Here is a 26914-nt window from a genome sequence, read left to right as displayed (position 1 = left end):
CCACCTAGGGTATCCTGACAATAATCTTATGACCTAGTCATTATTTTTATCCGCTTTTTAGATTTGTGGATTTGTAAATGTCACACAGTTCAAGACATTATGGTCGGAATTCAAACCCTCGTCCTGCCTGATTCCAGTCCTGAACTTTGAACCTTGTGTTATTTTCCTCTGGGAAGGTGAAATGGAGCCCACATTTCTCTTCTAATTAGGTTTTGTTGTGTGTTTATCATCTACATTTCATTGACATGCACTTACTCAAAGTTGCCCTCATGTTCTGAAATGTTTGAATATGTGATAATTGAGTAATATGTTAAATTTTACTCCCAAGCAATTTATGCCTATTTTTCCTTGTTTGTGTGGAAAGTTCTAAAACCATGTTGAAATAAAACATAACAGACCTGTTTGAGGATCAGACCAGAGTCCTAAAATAATCGGGTGCAAGGAATTCTTGTGAGAATGCCTACAAAGAAATAGAAAAATTGGTCCACATGCTCCAGGAATTTTCACCACAGTGGAGATAAAACCTACGTTAAACAAAACACCCAGGAAAGCTCAGCAAGCATTAACCTAAGGGCAGCATCTTCTAGCACAGACGCCATTTTCTCAGCATAAGTACTGGATGAAGACTGAGTAAATGACCACATTCACTGTGGTTGTTCCAGGAGCTTCCTAGAGGAAATGAGCCTCAGCTGATATCTTTAAATATTGTGTAGACATAATTGGCCCCAAAGCCCTGGCGGTTGGAGAGGGTATTCCAACCAGGAAGGGGTCTGAATGCAGTGGGGGGATCCCAGGCATGAGCCACCTCACCCAGCCAAAATAAATTTAAAGAATATATAAGCCCTGGCTGGGCGCAGTGGCTCACGCACGCCTGTAATCCTAGCACTCTGGGAGGCCAAGGCGGGTGGATGGCTCAAGGTCAGGAGTTTGAGACCAGCCTGAGCAAGAGCAAGACCCTGTCTCTACTAAAAAATAGAAACAAATTATCTGGCCAACTAAAAATATATATAGAAAAAATTATCCAGACATGGTGGCTCATGCCTGTAGTCCCAGCTACTCGGGAGGCTGAGGCAGGAGGATCGCTTAAGCCCAGGAGTTTGAGGTTGCTGTGAGCGAGGCTGACGCCACGGCACTCACTCTAGCCTGGGCAACTCAAAAAAAAAATATATATATATATATATATATAAGCCCTAATGTAAAACTCTTTCAAGAACTGTTTAGTATTAATATTCTTTTAAACCAAAATGGTTTTATAACTTTAAGATTTGTATAAAAGGGTACAGCTTCTGTGATCTGAAAAATCACTAATCAATCTGGATCAATGACTGGGTTTTCTCAGGCTGCTCTAGGCACAAGCACACAGTGTTCTCTGTGCCGGCAGGACACATGAGGAAGGAGAAGGATTACTACCTGTGAAAGGTGTAGCCCGTCCCCATGGGCTGAAAGAACAACTGAAAGAGGCCGAGCTTCATATACCTTCACTGGCCCACACCTAACAGTCCAATCTTGGGTTGCTTGGGATTTTTATTAAATAGCTAGTGGAGGGTCCCAACTCTCTTTCACTGCATAACAAATCAACCCAACACTTAGCTGTTTAAAGCAACAATCATTTTGTTAATCTCTCGTGGTTTCTCTGGATCAGGAATTGGGAAGGATTCAGCTAAGTGGTTCTTGTTTCAGTCTCTCATGAGGTTGCAATTCAGAGAGTGACTATTAGGGGGTGAGGTTAGAGCACCTGGGAACTCTCTTTAGGTCTCTCTGTGCAGGCTAAGTTGGGCTTCCTCATAGCATGACAGCCTAAGTGCAGTCACCTGCTTGCTGACCTTCTGAAGGCTTCAGAAGCAATGCAAGAGCAAGTATTCCAACTCATCTGGCAGCAGCTGAAATGGCTTTTATGATGGAGCCTCTGCATTCCCACAGAATTACTTCTACTACACCGGCTACAAGTGAGTTCCAAGCCCACTCAGATTCAGAGAGAGAGGAATTAGAACTCACGACTTGTCGGGAGAGTGGCAGGGTTCTAGAAGAGCACGTGGGATGAAGATATGGTTGTGTTCATCTTTGGGAAATACAATCTGCAATTTGGAGGCTTGGGAGGGGAGGGGAGAGAGACACACACATGCGGTGCTCACGATTTGCTGGAGGTCTCATCTAATTTCCACCAAAGAACTCTACAAAAGAGGCACTGTAGTCTCCATTTTATATGTGAGGAAAGGGAGGCTCAAAAACCCACCTGACCAAGGTTACTGGGCACCTGCTGTACCCCAGGCCCCTGACAGGTGCTTTACGAACATCACCTCGGATCTTCCTCCCAGTTTACTAAGCAGAAGCCAAATAAGCTTCCCCAGTGAGCAGGTGGCAGACTAGGATTCCATCCCAAGTCTCGTGCTACTGCATTGGCTGCCTCTTAAAACCTCATTCACTGGCCTCATTATCAGGGCCACTAAGTATCTCTTCTCCCTTCTTGTGTCTTCCTTGGGTCTCAGTCCTATTTGGACCCAAATCATGCCATTCATTCCACATGGTACTTTGGAAAGAATTAGAGGGAGCAATGAAACTGCCTAACCCTGCAGGAAACTGCCTTTTTCTGTTGCTCTCCCAAAGTAAAGCTGTCATATAGATTTCATGCTGAGCTGGCCAAAAAGCAGTTTGAAAAATAGCTTCTGAGATTGGCAGTGGCATTGACTTGGCAGGGAAGGAGGTAATAGCTGCTCTGTTATAGATTATGCCGGAGGCCTCCGATCTTTTTCCTGTCAGGCTCTGCCTTCATTCTGGGAAGCTCTGTGTGAAGCCGTCCCCCTTTGTTCTGAACAAGAATCCTTTGACCTCATACCTTTCTTGTTTATGACATGGCAGACCTTCCAAGGGGAGCAGAAACAGGCCCAGCTACGTTTAGCAGTCTGGTGAGCCTAATACAGCTTTGGCAAGAAGATCTCGATACAAAGAGCCTTAGTTAGTTGGCCAAAAATAGCAAGAGACAAAATAAACTCATTTTAAAGACAATAAATGGAAAAGGGAGAGTTCAAGAAAAAGAGGGAGAGAGAAAAAGGAAAATAAAGATGGAAGAAGAAAGGGATGGAAAAGGGAAAAAAGAAAAGCAGGAAGGAAGGAAGGAAGACAGAGGACATGGAAATCAATAAACTCACCACCTTAATACGTGCCAGCAGCAAGGCGGGTAGAAAGACAGTGGGTAAGGTAGAAGAGGCACGCGCAGACCGGTACTGAAGCCTCTTGAGCTCTCTAATTTCATCTCCAACACTTTATTGTGATGGTGGAATATCTAATAATACTTGCAAATAAACATTTTCCATTCATTCACACTCATATTAGCCAATCACTCTGCCAAGCACTTTATAGACATGATCTCATGTGATGCTCCTAACCATCTGCAGTATCCTCATTCTCTTTTTACAGCTGGGAAACGGAGGCTCGCAGAGGTTAAGTACCTCGCCCGCAGAGACAGCTCTGCTCCGTGCAATGTATTGTGAAGCCAGGAGGTGGTGACCAAGGGCTGACCCCCGGGAGCCCACCGAGCACAGAGCCTCTTCCTAGATCAAGTCTGTAAAGCAGTTGGGCTTTACCAGGGCTCGGCTCCTCCTCTAGCCCCTAACCAGGCCTCCCCCGCCCCACTGTGCAAGTCTGAGGCTGTCCCAGGCTCCAGCGTCTCCATAAACCCTGTTAATAGTTTTCTGTTGATATCAAGGCTGCTATGCTGTTTATGCAGCTGAAAACATGTATTTACTATGTGAAGCATTAAGTGGGTTTTCTCTTCATTTCATTTCAAGGAGAATTTATTAAGTCCTAGTACACGCACTGCCCTTTATATAGTGGTATTGTAGAAACGAAGTGAGTAATGGCAGCCTAGTGGGAAGACGATTTGTGCATTGTACTAGAGTCCAGTGAGCACAGCCCTAGGCACCTGTGAGCACGGCATTCTCTGATTCCTTCATTCTTTTTTCAGACTTTATTTTTTAGAGCAGTTTTAGGTTCATAGCAAAATTGAGAGGAAGGTACAGAAATTTCCCATATGCCCCCTGCCCCTACACATGCACAGGCTCCCCCACTCTCAGCATCCCCCCCCAGAGGGGAACATTTGTTACAGTCAGTGACCTACATGGACACATCATCATCCCCCGAAGTCCACAGTCTACATCAGGGTGCACTCCTGGTGTTGTGTAATCTCTGGGTCGTATAGTGACAGATTTCCAACATCACAGTGTCACACAGAGTAGCTTTGCTGCCCTGAACATCCTCTGTGCCCCACCTGTTCGACCCCCTTCGCTACCCTCAAACTCTGATCTTTCACTGTCTCCGTAGTGTTTGCCTTTTCCAGAATATCATATAGTCAGACTCAAACAATCTGTAGCCTTTTCAGATTGGCTTTAGTCACTTTGTAATAGACATTTAAGTTTCCTCCATGTTTTTTCATGGCTTGATAGCTCATTTATTTATTTGATTTACTTTTTTTTAGAGACTAGGTCTCAATCTGTCACCTTGGCTGGAGTGTAGTGGCGTGGTTGTAGCTCACTGCAGCCACAAACTCCTGGGCTCAAGTGATCTTCCTACCTCAGCCTCTCAAGTAGCTGGGACTACAGGTGTGTGCTGCCTTGCCCACCTAATTTTTTAAAATTATTTATTTTTATTTTTATTTTTTTTTTAGAGACAGGTTTTCACTATGTTGCTCAGGCTGGTCTGGAACTCTTGGCCTCAAGCAGTCTTCCCACCTCAGCCTCCCAATTAGCTGAGGTTACAGGTGGAACACTGCACCCAGCATTAGTTAAATAATATTCCATTGTCTGGATGTACTATGGTTAATTTATCCATTCACCTACTAAAGGACATCTTGGTGGCTTCCAAGTTTTGGCAATCGTGGATAAAGCTGCTATCCATGTTTCCATTCAGGTTTTTGTATGAATGCAAATTTTTCAACCCTTTGGGTAAATACCAAGGAGCAGGATTTCTGGATCATCTGGTGAGAGTATGTAAAAGTATGTTTAGTTTTATAAGAAATTGCCAGGTTGTCTTCCAAAGTGGCTATACCATTTTAAGTCCCCACCAGCAATGAATGAGAGATCCTGGTGCTTCATATCCTTGCCAGCATTTAGTGTTGGTCTTTCCATTTTTTTTTTTAAAGCACTGATAAATTGAATTATGGTAGAAATTACTGGAGAGCCAGAAATAAAGCCAAAAATGACTCTGAGCAACAAAGCTAAATGTCAGATCCTGTGACATTCCCATTGCCAGGCCCCTCATGCCCTTATTCAAAGTCACCACACTCTTAATTCTACACAAAACACTATTGAGCTAAGTTTCTGTTTTCCCAGCCCACTAAAAATTAGAAGCTTTAAAGAAGTGAAGACAGTAAAAATATAAAACAAAAAGCACACACATTAGCCTGTTTACAAATAAGTTAAATAAGTCTGTAATCCTGCACACTGTGGAGGCATGACTGCGCATCAACTTGTCATAACTGGTGTTTGTAACAATGACCTTAAAATACTTGTTGAAAGAATGAAAAATCATTAAAAATTGGGGATAAATCCTTGCTTTATAGATTTGTTGTTGAAATTAAATGAAGTGTGCCTAATATGCTGCGTACAGCATCTGATGCCTAGTAAGTGTTAATAAATATTGGCTCCTATGTGATGATGATAATGATGGCGGTGATGATGATGACGTACCAAGTGGTTACAGAATCAAAAGGGGGATAAATGGAGAAAAAAGAGTATTGGAATTCTTTGGGCATTTATTGAGATACCCCTATGTCCACTTGGTTCCTATTCTAGAAAAGATCTATGTCTATCATATTATATGATTATAATAGATCACAATTAATGGTTATAATAAATCTATTTATAGAACTGGTGTGACAACATAGTTGAGGAGGCTGTTGATTTTGACTACAAGATTAGGGAAAACTACAATAAGTAGTTGAACTAGGCTTGAAAGATTTTGCTATTTGGTAAGGGCTAGGCATTTGTAAAAAAAGGACAATCCAGTCAGAGGAAACAGACTTTAAACAAAGGTAGACAGTCATGGAAATCGTGCCATAGTTAGGCATGTAGACCAGGATGAATTCAAAGAATGTGTAGCAAAGAGATGAGCTAGAAAGTTTGCTGAGGCCAGTTTATGATTGTGTAGCATATCACTACAGGGAGTATGGATTTTATTTGAAAGTCCATATGTTGCTATTAAAGGCTTTAAGCTGAGAAGCTATGTGATTAAATGCCTGCTTTGACACATGCTTAAACTGAAGGCAAGATAAAAAAAAAATGAACTTGAATGGGTAGAAAGTGGAGGTAGGAAGACCAGGTAGGGGTTCTTGTGATGGTTTGGGTTATAGCCAAGGCTCTGCAACTTGAGAAAAAGTGACAAGTAGACTTGGTCAGATTGAGTGGTCTATTAGAAGGGCCAGGGGAAATGGGCAGAGAGAGAGCGTATGTAGAAAGCAGTCAAGAAATGACTTTGGGAGCCCTGACCTGGGCAACTGGGACAACCCGAGGAAGGAACTTTTTACAAACCCAAGATTTATCGTTTAATCTTCATGACCCCTGGTGGCATGAAAGAAGCTGAATCTGTAATACTATTTCACTTCCAAGCTAATTTGATATTTTCTTGTTCACCCCAAGAGGACACCACTTGAATTATGCCATAGGGCTAGAACCAAATGAATGCAATTTATTTTTCTAAAAATTCCAAGTAGGGGCAGACAAATTTGTTCTCAAAGAACAAATTCTAACCCCACAATGGCCAAATATAATCCAGGCCGGGCCATCTGTTGTGCTAGGCACTAACCACATGAAGTTACTGAGCACTTGAAATATGGAGAGTCCTAATAAAGATGTGATGTGGTGTAAAATACACATCAGAATTCAGAAATTTAGTATGAAAAACAGAATACACAGTATTTTGTTAATTTTATGTTGACTACTTGTTGAAATAACAATATTTTGGCTATATTTAATTAAATAAACTATATTACGAAAGTAATTTCACCGCTTTTCAATTTTTTTAATATGAGTAGTAGAAAATTTTAAGTTACATATGTGGTTCACATTATATTTCTATTGGACAGCACTAGTGTGGGAAATTCAAGTTTGGGAGTGTCAGTATGGAATAGCTACACAGAGACAAAGGGTATATTTTCTGTTACTGTTCCTCTTCCCATTACTGGGGAAGATCTCACCACCTGATATTTTCTAACATCTTCCTATGTGTCCTTATTCTTATTAAGAAGGAAGTAGTTACCATAGCAACTGCCACAACGCCTTGTATTTACTACACCTGGAGGGAAAGATATACACAGACATCAATCTTTCCTCCAGGTTTACACATTTATATTTTTCTCATGCACATCTGAGTCTTCCTTGGAAAAACAGAGCGCCAAGAGTAGGAGACCTTACTTCTAACTCCTGCTGTTGTCACCAGGTCCCCTGAGTCTGTATAAGGAGAACAGTAATTACCCCATACCCACTTCAGAGGGATACGGGAAGAGACAGTTGCTAAATATTTTGGAAGTGATTCTTAGGGCATAGTATCCATCTCATGTCACCTATTTTAATATGATAATGGTGTCTAACACTACTCAGAATGGTGGAGGCAGGCAGGAAGGAGAAAGCAGTTTCCTTTGGTGGTATGATGGGGGATGCACAAGGGAGAAAAGGAAAAACTAACAGAAGGTTGACCAGTATTAACATTTGTTGCCACAGACTTAATAGTCCTTTTCAAGTTCTCTCCATGTTCAGCAGCAAGGCTCCACTGGCTGGGAGAAATTGGGAGCCCAGAGCCCCCTGTGCATATAGTTCATCTTGATTTTGACATGGAAAAGGTGAACAGGTTGGAGTGTTTTTTAATTTGATTGTCATGTTTCATGATGTTTTAACTGTTATCCTCATTTATGGCCATCTAAGTTTCTCAAAGAGCCTCTCATTGATGGGTCAATTCTGTGTTTGAACGTGTCTGTGTCTCAATGTGTATCATCTCATCTGGACAAAGATGACAGATGCGAAGACAAGGAAAGTAGAACAGACTGAAATGACTCTTATTACTTTCACCCAAAGCAGTGGTGGCTTCAAAATGTCTATGTAGACTGGCCTTAGGGGTTACGGTATGATTGCAAGTGGAGCACCTTCTGACAGGTGCTTGAGCCATCTGGCCCTGCAAGACTCACACCTGTAATCCCAGCACCATGGGAGGCTGAGGTTGGGAGGATCACTTGAGCCCAGGAGTTCCAGACCAGCCTGAGCAACATAGTGAGACCTCATCTCTGCAAAAAATTTAAAAATTAGCTGGATGTAGTGGGACGTGTGCCTGTGGTCCCAGCTACTTGGGAAGCTGAGGCAGGAGGGTCACTTGAGCCCAGGAGTTGAAGATTCAGCGAGCAATGATTGGACCACTGCACTCCAGTCTGGGCTACAGAGCGAGACTCCATCTCTCTCTTTTTTTTTTTTTTCCAAAAAAAAAAAGGTTTTTGCATAGCAAGCAAGCAGTTGTCACTTGGACATTATGTTCATTTGAGGTGGCTGGGAAAGGGTTTACGATGATCAAGGGCTAAAGTACCCCCAACCTAAACTACCCCTTTGGCATTTCACAGAACTTAGATATGTGGCAAAAATAGTAAAGATTCTAGGTCTGCACATGTATTATAAATCTACATGCAGCTTTTCAACTGATGATCCCTCTATCATTTGAAAATCCATTCAGTGACTTATCTAATCTACAGAGAGCCACCCTTAAAAAAAATCAAGGAAGTTGCTACAGTTACATCTTGCGACATCGCTGCTAACTCAGCATTGGCATTTGGGAGGTTCTCTACCCAAGAAGAATTAAACCAAAGGAAAATACAAGTACAATGCAAAAGTGCAGTCCCTCTAGGGAAGGGTCAAGAAAGGTTAATTGTCGTTGTTTGGTGTTTGGAGCGTGTCCTTCTCTGCTCTTCCCCTCCTGGGAATGGGGGTGGCTGCTGCCTGCCAGAGGAGAGGGGCAAAGTAAGGCTTTCTGGTCAGATCTCAAATAGCACAGTTTGAATTGTGTAATGGAGCTGCCCTGAGTCAGGTGACGGGATCACTGAGTAATTCCCTGCAGAAGGAGACAAACTGCATGTTAAAAAGCTCAACAAATACTCTTAAAAAAAAAAAAAAGCCCAGGCTGTAAATTCCAGACTTCCAAGCTGCAGTTTCCTCTGACTCGTTTCCAGGCTGAAACAGCTGGGCGGGCAGGCTGAGTCTGAGGACTCGCAGAGGTTGGGGACGGCCAGCCCATGGAGGTCGGGGGTCTGGTCTGGATCGCCGGGTTACTTTCTGTTTCATTTTTTAAATGTTCCGTGTTTCCGAAACTAGTTGCCTTCCCATGTCCAGTCAAACGCAGGATTCCTTGGAGACCCCAGCCAGGCTTTTAAGAACTGGAGCTTTGTGAAGGTAAGAGGTCGATCTGTGTCCCACACGCTGGGGGCTGCCACCTCCCAGAGGTGTGAGTGCCCGCAGGTCACGCCCCGGGGGAGTTGCTACGCCCACCCACTGTTGTGGGGTCTCAGCGAGGCTCCAGGGGGTTTAAGGTTAGAAAAGGGATAAAATGGACCCTCCCTGCCAGATGGGCGGCCATCTATCCACGGTGAGTTGAATCCATGCCCCAACTTTGGGTGGCTCCCTCCCCTTCCCCGTCCCACCCCACGTGAGAGCCGGTCAGCGCCCAGGGAGTTGGCACGGCTGGGAAGGAAGGCGAAGGGGCTGCCTGGCACGGAGAGGCTGCACGGGCGTGTGTAGCATGTGTATTTTCAGAGCCCAACACTTGAAGAGACTGTGGCTCAATTTAAGAAAGCACAGCTATTGGAAAGGGAGAAAACAAACCCAGAGAGGCGGATACATGTGGGAGCCAAGAGCTTTGGGCCATCTTTAAGGTAGGCATTGGAGTCTGAAAGAATTTGATTGCTTTTTGTTTGTTAGGTGGCTTTTGCATTGGTTTGATGCTTTGTTAGGTTTAGAGAATTTTCCTTTTTGGAACCGCCAGTATGAGTCGATTTGGTTTTGAAATTCTTAGACCTGGTTCATAGGATGTCTTGGAGCACACAGTTTCGGTGTAGATGCCTCAGAGTCAGAGATTGATATGAAATTGGTGATGATTTTTGCAAAGAGGAGATTCACTGGCAAATCTCACTGTGATGGAGACTTGCTGGGAGCCCTGGATGCCTGCTGAGACAGGCAGCTCTTAGGAACCTCAGGAAGTTTCTGACTTAAAGAGACAGGAAAGGAAAAATCGAATTCGCAGCTGTTTTAGGGAAAGTGGGCTCAGGGAGAAGTTGTCTATGATAAAAAGGAAAGAGGACTTGGAAGATGAAAGGATAAATAAGGAATAGGTTTGATGGGATCTCATCTCAGGCCATGGTGTTTTGGGGTTTGCTGCATAGGGAGAAAAATCGATATGGGAACTGATAGCAGCTCACTTAGCATGAATAAGAAAATGCTACAATGGATTCTTTTTTCACTGACTTCTAGAGAACCTGAAAAATAGCCAAGGCATTAGTTTGGAAGAGTTCATTTCTAATTATTCTTCTTCTTTTTTTTTTAACCATGTGACTTGCTCTAAACGAAATATGGTGATGTTGGAACCAAAAGGAAAATGTCCTTAGAATAATATCTGTAAAGAGATATTCAAGTTTTTACTGTCTCTCATTCTTTCTCTGCCTTACTCCCACCTTGGGGCAAATTATATGAGTTGAATGTGTCTAATATAAAAAGCTCTTTAAAGAGGTACGGTTACCCCTGTGAGAGGATATTTGACTATCAGAATAAAAATGATCTTGAATCTGTGAGTCCTAAATCTTTAAGACCACAGACCACATTTGGGAATCGACAAGACTTTGTGGATCGTAAATTTCTACAGTCTTTTCTCTACTGTGGCCCTATCACCCCTTCTGTCTATTCTGATGTTCGACAAACAAAAATGAGTAACAAAGCCAAAAGGTATGCTGAGGTTTTTCATTAAAGCTCACATTTGCAATGAAGATATTATAATAGTATAAATATTCATAATATAAAAAAACAGCCCATGGACCCTCTTTTTAAGGCCATGGTGGTCCCTCAAGAAAGCACTGCTTAAATAATTAATCTCATCACAGTGAGTTCCTTTTATCCAAATTTCCATCCATTAAAACTTGCTGGAAACCTGCATTTCTGCACTTCAATAATATCATGAGGACTGCGATTCATAAGAATGAATCCAAACACTGCAAGACCCATCGGTGCCTTCCAAATCACGGAAGATAACATGATGCTGTAAATAGTTTTAGTTTTGAGTGCATTGCCTTGCACTCTAATTTCCCAAAATTTGGTAATCTGCCTAGATTGTGGTGCCCACATTTTCCACATCAAGGACTAGGACTTGTGGTCTTACAGAGAATTTTTGTGTTACTTTCAGTGTGAGGGACCATCTGGGAAATGCAGTTTGGATGCCAAGTTTTGTTCATTTCTGAGATAGTTCAGTAGTTTATGGGACAAATGGTCAGAAGATGTGAAATAGGACAGATTTTGAAAATCCAGTCCTTAGGGAAATAAAAGTGCTTTGATTAAAATCAGGTTTTTGAGTCAGATTGATTGGGATTTCCATTCTAATTCTGCCACCTATTCAGTGGGTGACTTGGGCTAGTTTCTTGACCTTGGTAAGGCTCAGTTTACCATCTGTAAAATTGGGTAGTAACAGAACTTGCCTCACATGTTGTATGGGAAGGAAACACAATAATGCATGACTAGAACAATATATTGTACTGTGCCTGGCACAGTTAGCATGTTAAAAAGTACCTGCTATTATTATTGCTGTTGTTTATGGTATGTAGTGACCACAAAATGTTGGAAGAACCAGGTCCTTTTTTCCCTTTAAATGCCCAGAAAGTAAAGAATATGAGTGAGACTTTAGCTCACATTTGTGATTTCCAAAATGTTTCAGAATTAATTAATTGTTTATTCCTCCATATGGGGGGGCATGATCGTTCCCGTGTTTTGGACAGAAGGGTGAATCGAACTGAATTAAACAACACAGGACATCAGTGACAGCACCAGATAATAAATATTTACCTCGAGACTTCAATAATCCGAGCTGGGGGGCCGCACCAGGGAGGGTCCAACAAGGACAAAGTAGCCCTGTCTCTGGAGAACCCCAAACACCTTCCAATGGGTGCAATTTGGTGTGGCAGGTTTGATTTTCCTGCTTTGGCCATGCTATTGGTTGTGATTCTGCCCTTTTCTCATTCTGAATCTGCTGGGCTCAGGGCTCCTGTAGATTTTTACCCAACCAGGGCAACTCAGGTAGCTGGGCCATAGTGATCCATGACTACACAGTTCCAAGTCTCTGCCGGGGACAACACAGAATCTGCTATCCATATGCAGCCTCTTAAGGACTGCATTTTTATTTTCTCTTTGTAGCTGCCTAACATGGGGATTTAATACCTTCAGTAAAGCAAACTCCTGATCATATTCTATAAAGTCCAAAGACAGTGGTATAATTACTCTAAAAGGGTAAAGATACCAAAAGTCCTTACCTTTTGCATTCCATGGGTATTCGGCTTCCTATGCAGTTCATAATTCACAGTTGCAGGGAAAGGATTTCCTAAAAGTTTCTCTAGGTATACCCTGAGCTTCTCTAGGAAATTAGCTGGAGAAAAAGATCTCTTTTGGAATTTGTCATGAAGAAGGCAAAGTGAAGAGTAGTATAAGATGTCTTCTTCTGAGAAACCTACCACAAAGATAACACCAATGTCTAAAGTTAAGAGAAACAGAAAAAAGAATCCAACAGAATTATAGAAAAATAAGACATAAGCTTCAAAAACAAAGAAGCAAATTTTGAGATGGAAAAACACCCAAATTTGAAAATATTATAATGCTAAGGAAAAAGAAAAAGGAGTGGAATATGGGAGAAACAGCAGAGAAAGTGTTATCGAAAGATTTGATTACAAATTCAGTCATCTGCCCTGGATAAATCATTCAGTTGAGTCTATTTTCTCACTTATAAAATGGTAAAAATAATTTCTACCCTGCTTTCAAGATACCTAAGAGAAACAAAATGAGATCCTGTGTCAAAACTGGAAACATAACCAGGTTCTAAAGGACTCCCCTCAATAATGCTGGGAACTTGAACTCCACCTGGGCCTAGCAAACAGGTGTTAATAAGTATTTAGGACTGAAGAACATTGACCCAAAAAAAGGAATGTGTGTATTACTAAAAACCAGGATTTTATTATTGATAATAAGGAAGAAAATCACCTTGGATAATCCATAGCTAATGAATTAGTTTGCTAAGGGTGCCAGACCAAGATACTACTGACTGGGTAGCTTTAACAGTAGACTTCATCTTCTCGCAATTCTGGAGGCTGGAAGCCCAAGATCTAAGTGCTGATAAGACAGTTGGCTCTTGTTACCTCTCTCTTTGGCTTATAGATGGCAGCTTTCTCTCTGTGTCCTCACACGGTTGCCCCTTGGTCTATGTGTGTCTTCATCCTGATCTCTTCTTATAAGGACACCAGTCGGATTGGATTAAGCCTCATCTTTATTACCTCATTTAAACTTAATTACCTCTTTAAAGGTCCTATATCTAAATAGAGTCACATTCTAAAGTACTAGGGCTTAGGGCCTCAGCATAGGAAGTTGGGCAAAACACAATTCAGCCCAGAACAACTATCAAGTTAATTAAGAAAACTCATTAAAAGATGTATTCTTGTTTTAGGAATTGATCAGATCCAGAAAGGAACATGGTATTTCCATAAAGGAAAATAGTATCTCCAATCTGCTATTAGGAGACACCATGGAAGGTGGCCTGGTAGACCTGGCCCAAGCTTCCAGAGAAGTATTCCAGAGGAGTATTTTAAGTGAGAGGGAAAGTGAGGACCTTGTTTATTGACATCTATTAATACCTAGGTATTCTGTCAAAGAACCAGTAGATTATCCCTAGGAAGGTTGCGTCTCTGTGGTGGCAGCTGTTGTTGGAGGATGGATTTCACACAGTTTTGAATTAGATGCTCCTTTGAGGTCAGCTGGATTACGGCATGTCTCTGCATGATTGCCCACTTCCTTTCAATATTCAGTCTCTTACAGGAAGATTGATCCTGTCATCAGGTTCCTGCCATGTCCTGCACGCTCATGCGCACTCTTCAGTCAGCCCCCAACCCTCCCTGTTCCCATCCAGTATTCACAGTGATGTTCAGTGACATCATTACCTGAAATACACACATGTGGTCACATACATGCACAGGTGCACACACACACATTTATTTATTCTTGAGACAGAATTTGTAAATAGAGAGAAAGATGATTTGCAAGTGATTTTTACAAATCACTTCCTTTCTTAAGTTCAGATCTTTGATTTCAGAGACATGGATAGGAGATCCAGCTCACAGCTGAGGTATCCTCTCAAATATGGGAAGTGCAGGGGAACTGACACCTATTCTAAATTCATAGACATGAGAAGGCATGAACAAGAAAGTGATAACAGGCACGAAGCAGGTGATTTGCAGCTGTACCCAGATGAAGTTGACAGTGCCCGCTGCTTCCTCTTTCTCTCCCCACTGGTGATGAGAGTGCAGCCGTACCTTTAGTGGGCCTTTTTGCATGCTCTGGTAGGGCACATCCTGGTTCCCTGGTAGCAGTATGGATGCTATATCCAAACAGGAAAATGCAACATAAAGGGGGAGATCATGCAGGCAAGACATATACCTTGATTTAAAAAACAAACAAACAAACAAAAAAAAAACTAATGATGAAAGAAAAAAGGAGCACATATTTAGTATCTTGTAACTTGCAAAATACCCTGTCTTGTCCTTTTTCATTAAAAATGAAGTATGCCTCCAATGCCCAAGAAGCAAGTATTAGTTCCCGGGGTGTCATGATCATTCCTTCTGATACTCACCAACGAGAACATCAGCAGACAGAGTTATACCAGGGGAAGTAATGGGTTAGTGCACTAAATTAGTTTGCCCAAGCTTCAAGCTATGTGTATGCAATGTTCTCTCCAAGTGTTGAGTGCTCTTGTTTGGGTTATTGGAATGAAGGTGTTGAAAGAAACTATGATGTAATTCAGAATATGTCTGTGCCTGTATTATTTAGACTTGATTTCAAGGTTCATGACTTGCCCAGAAAAGGGCCTGGAAGCTGAAAGTGATAAGGACAAACACGCAGGAACAAGTGGCCAGACTTTAAGAAAACTAGTATTGGCTCCCTTTGTCTTTCATATAAATTAGGAACTCTTTTTTTTTTAAGTTGGTTTGTTCATACATAAAATTTCTCAGATAAAAATCTGTTTTTATAAACATCATGTCTTTTTCAATGAAGCAAAAACTACCTTGTGGGTTTTACTTTTGTTATTGTATTTAATCAGTAAGCATTTATTATCTACTATACTAAGGATGAGGCAGTGTGCAAAGAGTTTTGTAGTATAAGAAAAGATGAATCAGATCTACCCATACCTACTCAGAGAAATAAAACACGTACGTAAGATTTTTAACAAAATATAGAAAATGACAGCTTCCATGAGAACAGAAAAATTACGGTTATTGAGGTTGATAAGAGGGAGATATTAATTCCAGCTAGAAAGGGCTTTAGAGCTGTTGCTAACCTGAGAGTCTTGAGGGCTGAATACGTATATTTCAATAGAGGGGAAGTGTGGTGAAGGACGGCCAGAGGCAGGGGACATCCCCAACAAAGGAGGGTGGTGAGTAAGTGGGGAGCCAGTTCACACAGGAAGGCAGGTCTGGAGTCTGCCTGGGCAAGGTGACCAGGCCAGTTTGGTTGGAGGAGAAGGTAGAAAGAAAGAGACGAGTTTTAGATACATTGGATTGGAAGGAACTTGAACACCAAGCCCAGAAGTGACATGATCAGAGCTTAAGACTGTGTGTGAGGTGGAGTGAATGGAGAGAGAGCGCACCATCAGTTACCGTGCTATATTGCAGAGGTGGGGAATATAATAATGACAACAAGTAATAATCATAATAAATAATAGTAGTAGCTTTCACTTTTATTAAGTGCCTAGTAGTTGCTTAGATTATGTCCTTTAATCTGCACAGCAAACCTGCAAAATAGGTACAAATATGGTCATTGCTCATTTCTCACAGGTTCTGTTTAGGTACAAATACAGTCATTCCTCAGTATCTGCAGGAAATTGGTCTAGGACCCCCGAGGATACCAAAATCCAAAGATGCTCAAGTCCCCTATATAAATGGTGTAGTATTTGCACACATCCTCCGTACATCCTCTTGTATACTTTAAATCATATCTAGATTATATGTAACACCTAATGGAATGGAATGCTAAGTAGAGTTGCTGTATTGTATTTTTATTTGTATTTTTTACTGTTGTATTATTATTGTTTATTTATTTATTTATTTTTCCTAATGTTTCTGATCCCCAGTTGGTTGAATCCACAGATGCGGAATCCGCAGATACAGAGGGTGCACCGTGCGGTTGATCCTTATTTTTCATGGGTTCTGTTTTTACAGAATTTGCATACTCAATAGAATGTATATGTAACCCCCAAATCAGTCCTCAGATCCTTTTGAAGTCATTCACAGACACGTGCAGAGCAGCATAAATTTGAGCTGGGGTGGAACAAGGCAATGCTCCACCTCCCAGTTTTAGCTCTCATCCTGTAAACAAGTGTCCTTTTCGCGGTCTGTTTAGTTCCGTGTTTTTCATGTTTTGGTGCTTCTTGTTGGTGATTTTTCTGTTGCTTATTTTTTATTTTTCATAAATCATTTCCTCTGTTTTCTTCTCCTAGTTTCATAGTTTTGGGTCTTATATTTAAGTCTTTTTTTTTTAAATTTCTTAATAGTATTGGGATGCAAACATTTTGGTTACATGAATTGCTTTTGTACAGTTTGAGTCAAAGTGATGTGTGTCCGTCTCTCAGATAGTGTGCATTGTACCCGTTAGGTGTGAATTTACCCATCCCCTCCTCCCCCCTCCCACTTGCTTGAATTCCATTGAATTTTACTACCATACGTGCACATGAGTGTTGACCTATTAGTTCCAGTTTAGTAGTGAGTACATGTGGTGTTTGTTTTTCCATTCTTGCCATACTTCACTTAAAAGGATGGTCTCCAGTTCCATCCAGGTTGTTACAAAAGGTATTAGTTCATTTTTATGACTGAGTAGTACTCCATTTTATTAATCCACTCATGTATTGATGGGCACTTGGGTTGTTCCCACATCTTTGCAATTGTGAATTGTGCTACTATAATGTAAACATTTGAGTACAAGTGTCTTTTTTATAAAATGCCTTTTTTTCCTTTGGATAAATACGCAGTATTGGGATTGCTGGATCAAATGGTAGGCCTACTTTTAGTTCTTTGAGATCTCCCATGGAGATCTTTCTGTTTAGAATGGCCCCAAGTGCAGTGCTGAAGTGCCATGGGGTGTTCCTAACTGCAGGAAGGCTGTGATTGATACGCCTCCTGCAGTTCTTACAGAACTACGTGTGTTCAATAGGCCTGGCTCAAGCACAAGGGATAGCGCTGTTGGCCCTGAGTTCAATGATAACAAATCATCAATATTTGTTAAATAAGGTGTATTTCAGTAGAAAGAAACATAAAACCAAAGGTATATACCGGTGAGTTGAAGAGAATGTTGTGCTCACAGAGACTTCACCCTGCATTTCCCTGGTAGCAGTGGTTTGGTGCTCACAGTGACTTTGTGGAACAGAGCTACCATGAATAGTGAGAGGCCATTAGTTATTTCCTTTTGACAGGGAAGTAAACTGAGGATGGGAGAGATAAGGAACTTGCCTGAGGCTATCCAGCTAGCCTGAGCCGGATCTGCCAGACTGGAATGTCATAAGGTAATGGCATGCGTTTGTAAAGACATGAATGGCCTAGACTTGGTGATGGCAATGAACGGAGGGGAGGAGGCGGACCATGCGTGGTTTAGCAGGTGGAAGCAACAGGGCTTGGCTACTGATTGCACGCAGAGGGCCAAGAGGAAGAAGGGGTCGAAGAGGACCCTGAAGTCAGGTGGAGGTGGTGTCGGAGGGCCTGAGGGTCAAGGTTGCTGGGAGGGTAAGCAGCAGGCACAGCAGGAAGCAAGGACAACAAGGAAACAGAGATGCCAGCTGTCACTTTCTGACACTTACTGTATTCCAGGTGCTGCTGAGAGGCTCTTGCTAAGTGATCTCATTTCATCCTCACAACACTTGAGAGTTTTACAGATGAGGAGAGTGAGGCTCAAAGAAGTAACTTGTCCCTAGGCACCCTGCTATTAATAACAATAAACCTCAGAACAGGGAACGCACACCTAGGCAGGGGATCCTGGAGGCCGTAATGGCAGTGAGAAGTTTTGGAGTTTCAGATTTTGGAGAAAGAGAAGTATTGATGCTAATGATACCTTATCTTCTCTAGTTTCTTGTTTTTAATTTTACCTTTTCGAATATTCTCCTTACACCACATAATTCCCCGCCTTCATGTTTTTGTTCAAATTCTTCTCTCCCACGGGAATGCTATTCTTCTCTTTTAGCTTTTAGGTTTGGAGGCTTGTTTTTTTGTGTTTTGTTTTGTTTCGATGTTTCAGAGGGGTGGTTAAAATTATTTGGTAACTGAAGAAATTGGACATGTTAGTTGTGTTATGTTATACTGTGCTGTTTAGTAAAAAAGTTTGGGCATTTCAATGTTTCCTAGAATATAATACATGTTACTAAGAAGAATTATTCTCTCAATCACTCTTGCATTTCACATTAATGGAGCTACAGTTAATCTACAGATGAGCTCATTAAGAGAGGAGAAGCATGATTATGCTATTTGTCTATTAGATTTGGATAGCCTGGAATAAAAAGACATGGTTCTTGTTTTACATTTCATCTTGGATATAAATTATCTCTGAACCTTTTTAAAGATACAAAGTCTCTCTTTAACTTTCCTAAATCTGTATTGCTGAGACTTACATTTCATCTTGGATATAAATTATCTCTGAACCTTTTTAAAGATACAAAGTCTCTCTTTAACTTTCCTAAATCTGTATTGCTGAGACTTATTTGCCTATATTCCTGAGATATTATGAAATTAATTACTCCCCAACACCTAGATATTAAAGGTTATTGCCACAGCACTCTTAGTAGGACTATGCCTGTGGATAAAATAGTTTCCAAATACAGAGGATGTTTCATCTTTATTATATTCAAAAACATGTGAACAATTCATAATAGGGAGGAAACTTATATCAAAATCTTGGGCTCCTTCTCTCATTCTAAAGTGCCCCTCCAAGATGTCTAAGAGGGTAGGCATTCTTTATGGCCACATGGAAGGTGCTCTCTCCAGAGCTGTGGCACTCCATTAAAATGCCTCTGCCCACAGAGTTCAAATGCTGAGGGTTGCAAGAAGAACAGTAAGCTTGAATCTTTGTAGATAAGTGGAAAAGAGTTCACCTACAAGGGAGTCTCTAGTCTTTGAAATAACCCAAGTCTGAAACCCTTCATTTATAAATTAAAAAAGAAACCTCTTGAACTACACTGAAACCACAAGAGAGTAGCAATGTCCCTGGCAACTGTACTATATACTCAGTCAACTGTACTCTTAGGTGAATAAATTCTGCATTTGTAGAGAGATCTAGTAGTATAGAAACAAAGGCTAAGACAAAGAAACCTTAAGCAATCTTTGTCCTCTTCTTCAACTGCGCTAGCTTAAAAGGGAACTGGGAAAAGCGAAGCCATGTTTGATTCAACACACACTTGAAACCATCTTTCAAATATCCCAGATGGAATCAAGTCCAAAGTGTGCTTTGCCAAAACCAAGGGAAATTCACTCCATATGTTTCTGATTCATTTATAGTTTAATCATCAAAATATTGTTTTGCTAGGACTAGTTATGTCCAAGAAAGCTTTATGAGCCATTTGAAAACATTATCCTGAAAACAGGAAGTCATGTTTTGCCAAGAGCTAACAGATGCCTGAGCAGAGGTTCTGGGTTTGGTTGTAGGGGCAGAAACCCTGGATCCTGAGGTTTCCCAACATGGCAGAGCCAACTTTATAATCCTTTCGGGGAATCTGTGCTATGTGTCTGTCTCCACTCACTAGAATTATAGAAATCCTTCAGGAAAAATAACCCAAGGGAAAGATGACCACTGGCTCCCATGATATCCACTCAAACTCATCCCCTTTTGTGGAATTTCATACCCCTTCACTACATTCCATTTGCTAAATGATGATTCAGGAGATAACTTCTCTACTGAAATCATAATGTTAGCATCGTAGCCCTTAAAATCCTAAGGGTAGAATTTCATAAATGGGCTTAGGAAATAGCAGCTTCAAAGAAGCCATTGACTCCGGAGGTGGGGGGAAGGATTCTCTTTCTTTTTGAATTTCTTTAAATTTTTTTTTATTGTGGTCAAGTACACATAAAATTTAGCATCTTAGCCATATTTAAGTCTACAGGTCAGTGATAAAGTGCATCCACACTGTTGGGCAACCATCACTACCATGCATCCGTCTCCAGATCGCCTTCCATCTCACAAGACTGAGACTCTGTACCCATTACACCACTCCCCACTCTCCCTCCCCAGCCCCTGGCAACCACCAGCCTACTTTCTGTCTGAATTAAGGAGTAACTAAATTCATCTGGCGATATGAGCGTTTTCTGTCACTAAAATGCAAAGGGACTTTCATTGCTTGCACACTGTTTTTTTTTTTTTTTGAAACAGAGTCTCACTCTGTTGCCCAGATGAGTGCAGTGGCGTCAGCCTAGCTCACAGCAACCTCAAACTCCTGGGCTCAAGCGATCCTCCTGCCTCAGTCTCCCAAGTAGCTGGGATTATGGACGCTTGCTACGATGCCTGGCTAATTTTTTGTTTCTGTTTCTAGTTGGCCAGATAATTTTTTTTATTTTTTGTAGAAATGGGGTCTCACTCTTGTTCAGGTTGGTCTCAAACTCCTGAGCTCAAGTGATCCTCCAACCTGGGCCTCCCAGAGTGCTAGGATTACAGGCATGAGCCACTGCACCCGGCCCCTTGAGTGGACTCTTGCATGAAGAATATTGAGTATATAATAAGTAAATGTCTTTAATGAGAATTGTATAATTGACACAAAAGGATTATCATCAGGCAAATCATGAAACTAGAGTTCAGTGAAGATTTTTCACCAGGGAGTTCTACTGGTGTGCTGCTTTTTGATGATCAGATAATACAAATAAAAGTGTATTGAATCTTCTTTTAAAAATGGTTGCCAAATTTTCAAATGCTTTAGACTCTCCTGGGGATCTTGTTAAAAGGCAGATTCTGATTCAGCAGGTCTAGAGTGGGGCTCACAGTATTGCCTTTCTAACAACCTCCCAGGTGATGTTAATGCTGCTGGTCCCTGAACCACACTTGAAGAAACAGGGTTCTAGGAGAGTTCCAAGGGCTCATGACCCTTGGAAGTCTTTAATAAATTCTAAATCGAATGTTCTGGGCATAGGTGTTTTTAAAGTACCTCAAGTAATCCTAATCTACAGCTAGCATTGAGAACCTCAGACCTGCAGAAATAGAGTTAATATTTTTAGTCTGCCTCTCTCAAAATCAGATGTCCCGTCTGAGTCTTTGGTGAGTATTAGATTGCAGTGAATTCATACTTGACTTCTCTGCTAAGAGCCTTAAGTGACTATTTCTATGCTCCTGATAAAAGAAAGAGCAAATGCTTTAGATTCCAGGGATGCTGACTGCAGAGTTGACATTCAGCTATAAAAATCTAGCAACCTGTCTTGTATTTTCACCCCTATAGAGGATGTGTCTTTATACTTGTATAGGTGAGCTCCAGGGATAACAATGGATAGAATCAACATTGGCACTCAAAAAATATTTCATATACTCGAATACTTAGACACATATTTGAAAACTCAGAATCGTGCACCAAAAAAAAAAAAAGAGAAAATTTTGTCTTAAAAAATGTTAATAACAGATATTGTAATACACTGGTCTCCGATATAAAATAAATGTAATATTACTTCTGTGAAGCATCAGATTCTGCTTTTAACTGCATCCTGATGGACCTTTTTAGATGAATTACCTGCAAGGTGCATCTCTAAGAAGCTGAATGAGGTATCTGTGGTTGGGGTTATTAAATACTATGGACTTAAGCATTAGAGAATGCCTGCCAAGTACAGTTATTTCAGTTTTAGTTTAATTGAGATTAAACTTCTCTTTCTCACAATAATTAGCCAATAGTAACAGTTACTTCTTAAGACCACTCCTAACTTCTGATAAGAAAACTATGGCAAGATAGAAAAGGCTACATCTCTGTTTATCTTGGCAAATGGATGCAGACCCGATTTATCTAATAAACACATTGACTTCTTTAAATATTAAACCAAATAGAAGAGGACTTAAGTACACGGCACTATTTTAGAACTTCAATTTAATCTGAAAAAAATCCAAAAAGCCATTCTTATTCATCTCATTTTTTTGCCAGTAGTATTATGATGACAGGTTTTAATTAAAAATTAGATTTAAAAAAGTTGATGCCATATAAACATTTTTTGTTTTATGCTATGGGTAGTTCATGTGCATGAATCGAAGACTGACAAAAACAATAATCATTGCAAAAGTCTTCTTAACCAGTTTCTCTGCAAGTACGTAGTCCTGCTCAGTACTAGAATGATCATTAAGAGAACAGACAGCCACAACAGTCATGAAGAGATGTTTCTTGTTCTTGCAATACAGTATTTTAAGACCATGTGCGCTCTGCCCCAGCCCTTTGTGTTAATTTAACCCCCTCATGTAGCAGGGGTGAGCAGTTCATACCGGCCAGGGCTGGAGGAAATAATTTAGGGTCCCTCTTGCTTGTTTCTTCTCCGATTCTGTCTCCACCCAACACTAGCCCCAGGGCCTGGACCTCCTTTCTTGGGTGCTCTGCTGGACGTCATACTAATCCGTTTCTCTTCAGCACTTAGTATTCAGACTTTTCTCATTGACTTAAGCTTGGCCACCCTTAAAAGGGGCTTGAAATATCCCCTACTGCCTCCTCAGTTGGGAACTCCCCACCCCACTGAGCCCCAAGACACCCATTGCTGATACGGCCGATCCAGTGACGATTAGGACAGGGCATCTAGAAGCCCGGGGTAAACAAACCTAAACGAATCTGGACTCCAGGTTACTATAGACCCCTTTGTGGGGCAAGAAGCAGGGAGGCGAGAGGGATGGAACCACCCTTGCATGCCCAAGGGAGTTGCCGGTCCCCACTGAATTTGGATCCATCTATAATATTCATCTCTGGAACCCCCGGCCCTCTCATCACTGGCACTATATTTTGGAGTTGGGGGTTGGGAAGGAGGTATAAGGAGGGGAACCTTTAAATTTGTATATTTTTTTAAAATCATGATTTGAAAATGTACCCTTTCAATTTCAGTTCCCTGTAATATTGGAAACTCTGACTAATGTCACCCAGTTCCCTTCAGGAGTACTTTCAGCTAGACACACTTTTTTCATCTTTGAGAACAACAAAAAAGGCTGATGTAAAATTTTAAAGTGTTGGCCAAAAAGCTGGGTATGGGTTTGCTTAGGTAGTGCAATTTTCTTCTTGGAGCAAGTGTGAACCATGTTTGGATCCCATCTAAACAAACCATGCCTAAGATCACACCCATGACAGTCATCGGGATAGACGTTATAATTCTCATAGCCAGAGATTGTTTTCAGCTTTCGATGATTGATCAGATGTTTTAAGGTGGTTGTGTTTTTAGTAGAGAAGTAGGCCTAAACAAGAGAGTAGAAAATTGCTGTAAACATTAAAAACAGATACTGGGCCGGGCACGGTGGCTCATGCCTGTAATCCCAGCACTCTGGAGGGCCAAGGAGGGAGGATCACTCGAGGTCAGGAGTTCGAGACCAGCCTGAGCAAGAGCGAGACCCCTGTCTCTACTAAAAATAGAAAGAAATTAGCTGGACAACTGAAAATATATAGAAAAAATTAGCCGGGCGTGGTGGTGCATGCCTGTAGTCCCAGCTACCCGGGAGGCTGAGGCAGGAGGATTGCTTGAGCCCAGGAGTTTGAGGTTGCTGTGAGCTAGGCTGACGCCACGGCACTCTAGCCAGGGCAACAGAGTGAGACTCTGTCTCAAAAAAAACAGATACTGTAATAACAAAGATTGCGCAGGTTCAGAACCAGGCAGAAACAATAGCAAAAATTAAGGCAAGAAAAGGGGTGAGAAGTGTAGAAAAATAAGAAGCAGAAGGTCATTCTCAGAGCCTAAAGGGTATGTCCACTGAGATCTTAGAAAGCCAGGGGCAACCCAGGTAGATGGGAATTCAGAAAGCCTAACAAATTACCTGAGATAGAAAGAAGCATGCCAAAATTGACATAAAGACCACCAGCAGTAGGAGAAACCTAAGTAACTGGGCCAGCTCTTCCAGCAGAGTTCTCATTTGAACAGCCAGGGAGCAGTTTCAAAACACTAATTACAGGCGCCATCACAGACCAGTAGAATGAAAATCTCCGGACATCAGATGCAAGGATCAGAACTTTGTTCAGATATCCCCAATGTGATTCAAATGCACACTGAGTGCTGAGAATCATTCCGCCCAGGAAGCCTCTGCCTCTCTTGTGCTCTGTTAGGACACGAGTTCCGGAGGTGGACGTTCTGTAGCTGCACCATCCAGCTGCCACCGACCGGCCACATGTGACCAAGGAGCGCTTGAAATGTGCCTTGTCCAAATTGCCCTGTGCTGTGTTAAAAGACACACTCGATCTTGAAGACTTAGAAGAAATACAAAACATCTCATTAACAATTTTTATATTGGTTACCTGTCAAAGTCATTCTATTGGGTTAAATAAAATATTTTTTAAAAATTAGTTTCACCGGTTTCTTTTTACTTTTTGAAAGTGGCTACCAGAACGCTTTAAATCCCCTGTGTGGCTCACGCTATGTTTCCATTGGACTGTGCTGTTCTAGAGCCTGCAGTAAGACAACAAAGTTATGTTCTATGAAGTGTGAGGAGCAAGAGGAGACCATAAGCAAAAGCACTGTTTGATACTGATTCATTGTTTAGTTTTTTTGTATTAAAAAATATGGTGTAAAATTAATTTTACTTTTTATCCCAAATCTTGTATTTCCCTGTACTTCATTCTGTAGATATCTTCTACACAAATGTTGAAACATCAGTCCATAGAGATTTAGAAGTGCAAGTTCCTCCCCATCCTACCCCAGGTGGAAATATTTTCCAAATTAAGTAGAATACTGCTATGTGAATCATTTCTCCATGATTTGTCCAGAAATTAGCCAAGGAAAATGAAATGCTATCTAATGCTATATATTCCTTGATATCTATCTAATACATTTCCTTGAGCACACACAGACACACACACCCCAATCAAATATCCATTAGTAATATATGGATGACAAATTGAACACAGGTAAATCTCTGAAGTTTCAGCCTAAGTTTAGCTTCTTTGAATTTTGCAGAAGAGAAGCCTAGAACTTGCTCAAATTGGAGACATTTTTCATGCTTTCCATTAACAAATATCTGGAGTACCAAGTACAATGCAAGATGCTAAGGATAGAATAACATAGACACAGGTCCTACTTTCTCAGAGCTTGCAGGGAAAGCAAACAGGCAATTACAATATATCATAATGACTTAGAGCATAAGGCACTGAGAAAGCATGTTGCAAAGCCACGTAACAAGGACTTCCTAGGAAAATAGAGTCTCCTTTGAGACCTGAAGGATGTAGAGGTTGTTCCAGGCAGAGGGGCAAGATCACAGACAGGGCTAGAGGCAGAAGGGTATGAACTATGAAAACTCGAAGAACTAAAAGTAATTCCATTTTGCTGTCATATCAGGTGAGGGGATGGGAAATTGGTGAGGTAAGCCTGGAAAGATAACTATGGTCCAGGACAAAAGCCATGTTCATATACGTATGATTCCATGTATATGAAATATTCAAAATGGCAAGTCCATAGAGACAGACCTAGATTAGTGGTTGCCCAGAGTGAGGGTAGGAATATGGAGTGATAGTGAATTGCCACCTGCTTTCTTTTTAGGATAATGGAACTGTTCTAAAATTAGATTTTGAGCCAGGTGTGGTGTCGCACACCTGTAGTTTCAGCTACTCATGGGAGGCTGAGGCAGGAGGATTGCTTGAGCCCAGGAGTTCAAATCCAGCCTGGACAACATAGTGAGACCCTATCTCCAAAAAAAAAAAAAATTAGATTGTGGTGATGGCAATTTTGCAATATATATAATAAAACTCTTAAATATACTAAAAATCATGACATTATTGTGAATCATACACTTAAAACTGGTGAATTTTATATGTAAATTATGTCTTAATAAAGCTGTTAAAATATAAAAAGCATCTCAGAGACCCTTCTAAGGAGTTTTGATGTTATTCAGTGGAGGCAGGAAGGTATCCATGAGGCAGATTTGTGCACTTGCATTTAGAAGGCTCCCTGGGGTGTTACACACAACCCCTGCTGTGTAATGTTGAGGTGAGGTGATGGAGCACCTGCTGTATACTCAACACTGGGCAGGGACACCTTACACACATTATCTCATTTAAATTTCACAGTAACCTACTGATACCTTTTGCTCTGTCTGGATGGCTTATTGCTGTGACAATAGGGGTGTGATTCTGTTGGATCACAGACAATCACTGCTTTCCCTAGGCGGTACTAGGGCTCAAGGAAGTAAAGTGAGTTGCCCAGAGGCTCACAGATGGGAAGTCGCAGAACCGGGGTTGGAGCTCAGGGGATGTGCGAACTCCAGCTCTGCTCTCTCCGCTCCACCCTGCTGCCCTGGCATTGGGTGAATGAACGTGCGCAGCATGGGATGGAACTGTTTGGTAGATTGCCCAGCAATAATTCTTACACATACCCCTTATAATAGTTTCCTGCTGTAGCAGGAAAATTATCTGTAACAAATTATCACAAATTTAGTGGCTTAAAGCAACACACATTTATTCTTTCAGTTCTGGAGGTCAGAAGACCAAAATC

At 41.3% G+C, this 26914-nt stretch overlaps 1 protein-coding gene across 5 annotated transcripts in view; it reads left to right on the top strand.

The window, feature by feature from the left end:
• The window catches only part of PHACTR1 (phosphatase and actin regulator 1), a 499845-nt gene that overhangs the window by 199854 nt on the left and 273077 nt on the right, over positions 1 to 26914 (top strand). Inside the window, exons 1-2 of one of the 5 annotated variants that reach the window (XM_045551757.1) lie at positions 9194 to 9241; positions 9339 to 9416. The exons of the other annotated variants lie outside the window; for them this stretch is intronic. The gene's annotated coding sequence lies outside the window, so the exon portion shown is untranslated. Of the gene's footprint in view, positions 1 to 9193; positions 9242 to 9338; positions 9417 to 26914 lie in introns of those variants that run through there. 5 annotated transcript variants of the gene reach the window in all.

Source organism: Lemur catta, chromosome 5 (assembly GCF_020740605.2).
Source record: "Lemur catta isolate mLemCat1 chromosome 5, mLemCat1.pri, whole genome shotgun sequence".
NCBI classification, from domain to species: domain Eukaryota; kingdom Metazoa; phylum Chordata; class Mammalia; order Primates; family Lemuridae; genus Lemur; species Lemur catta.
The sequence above is the reverse complement of the archived record's forward strand: the minus strand, read 5'-3'. Positions and strand labels throughout refer to the sequence as shown.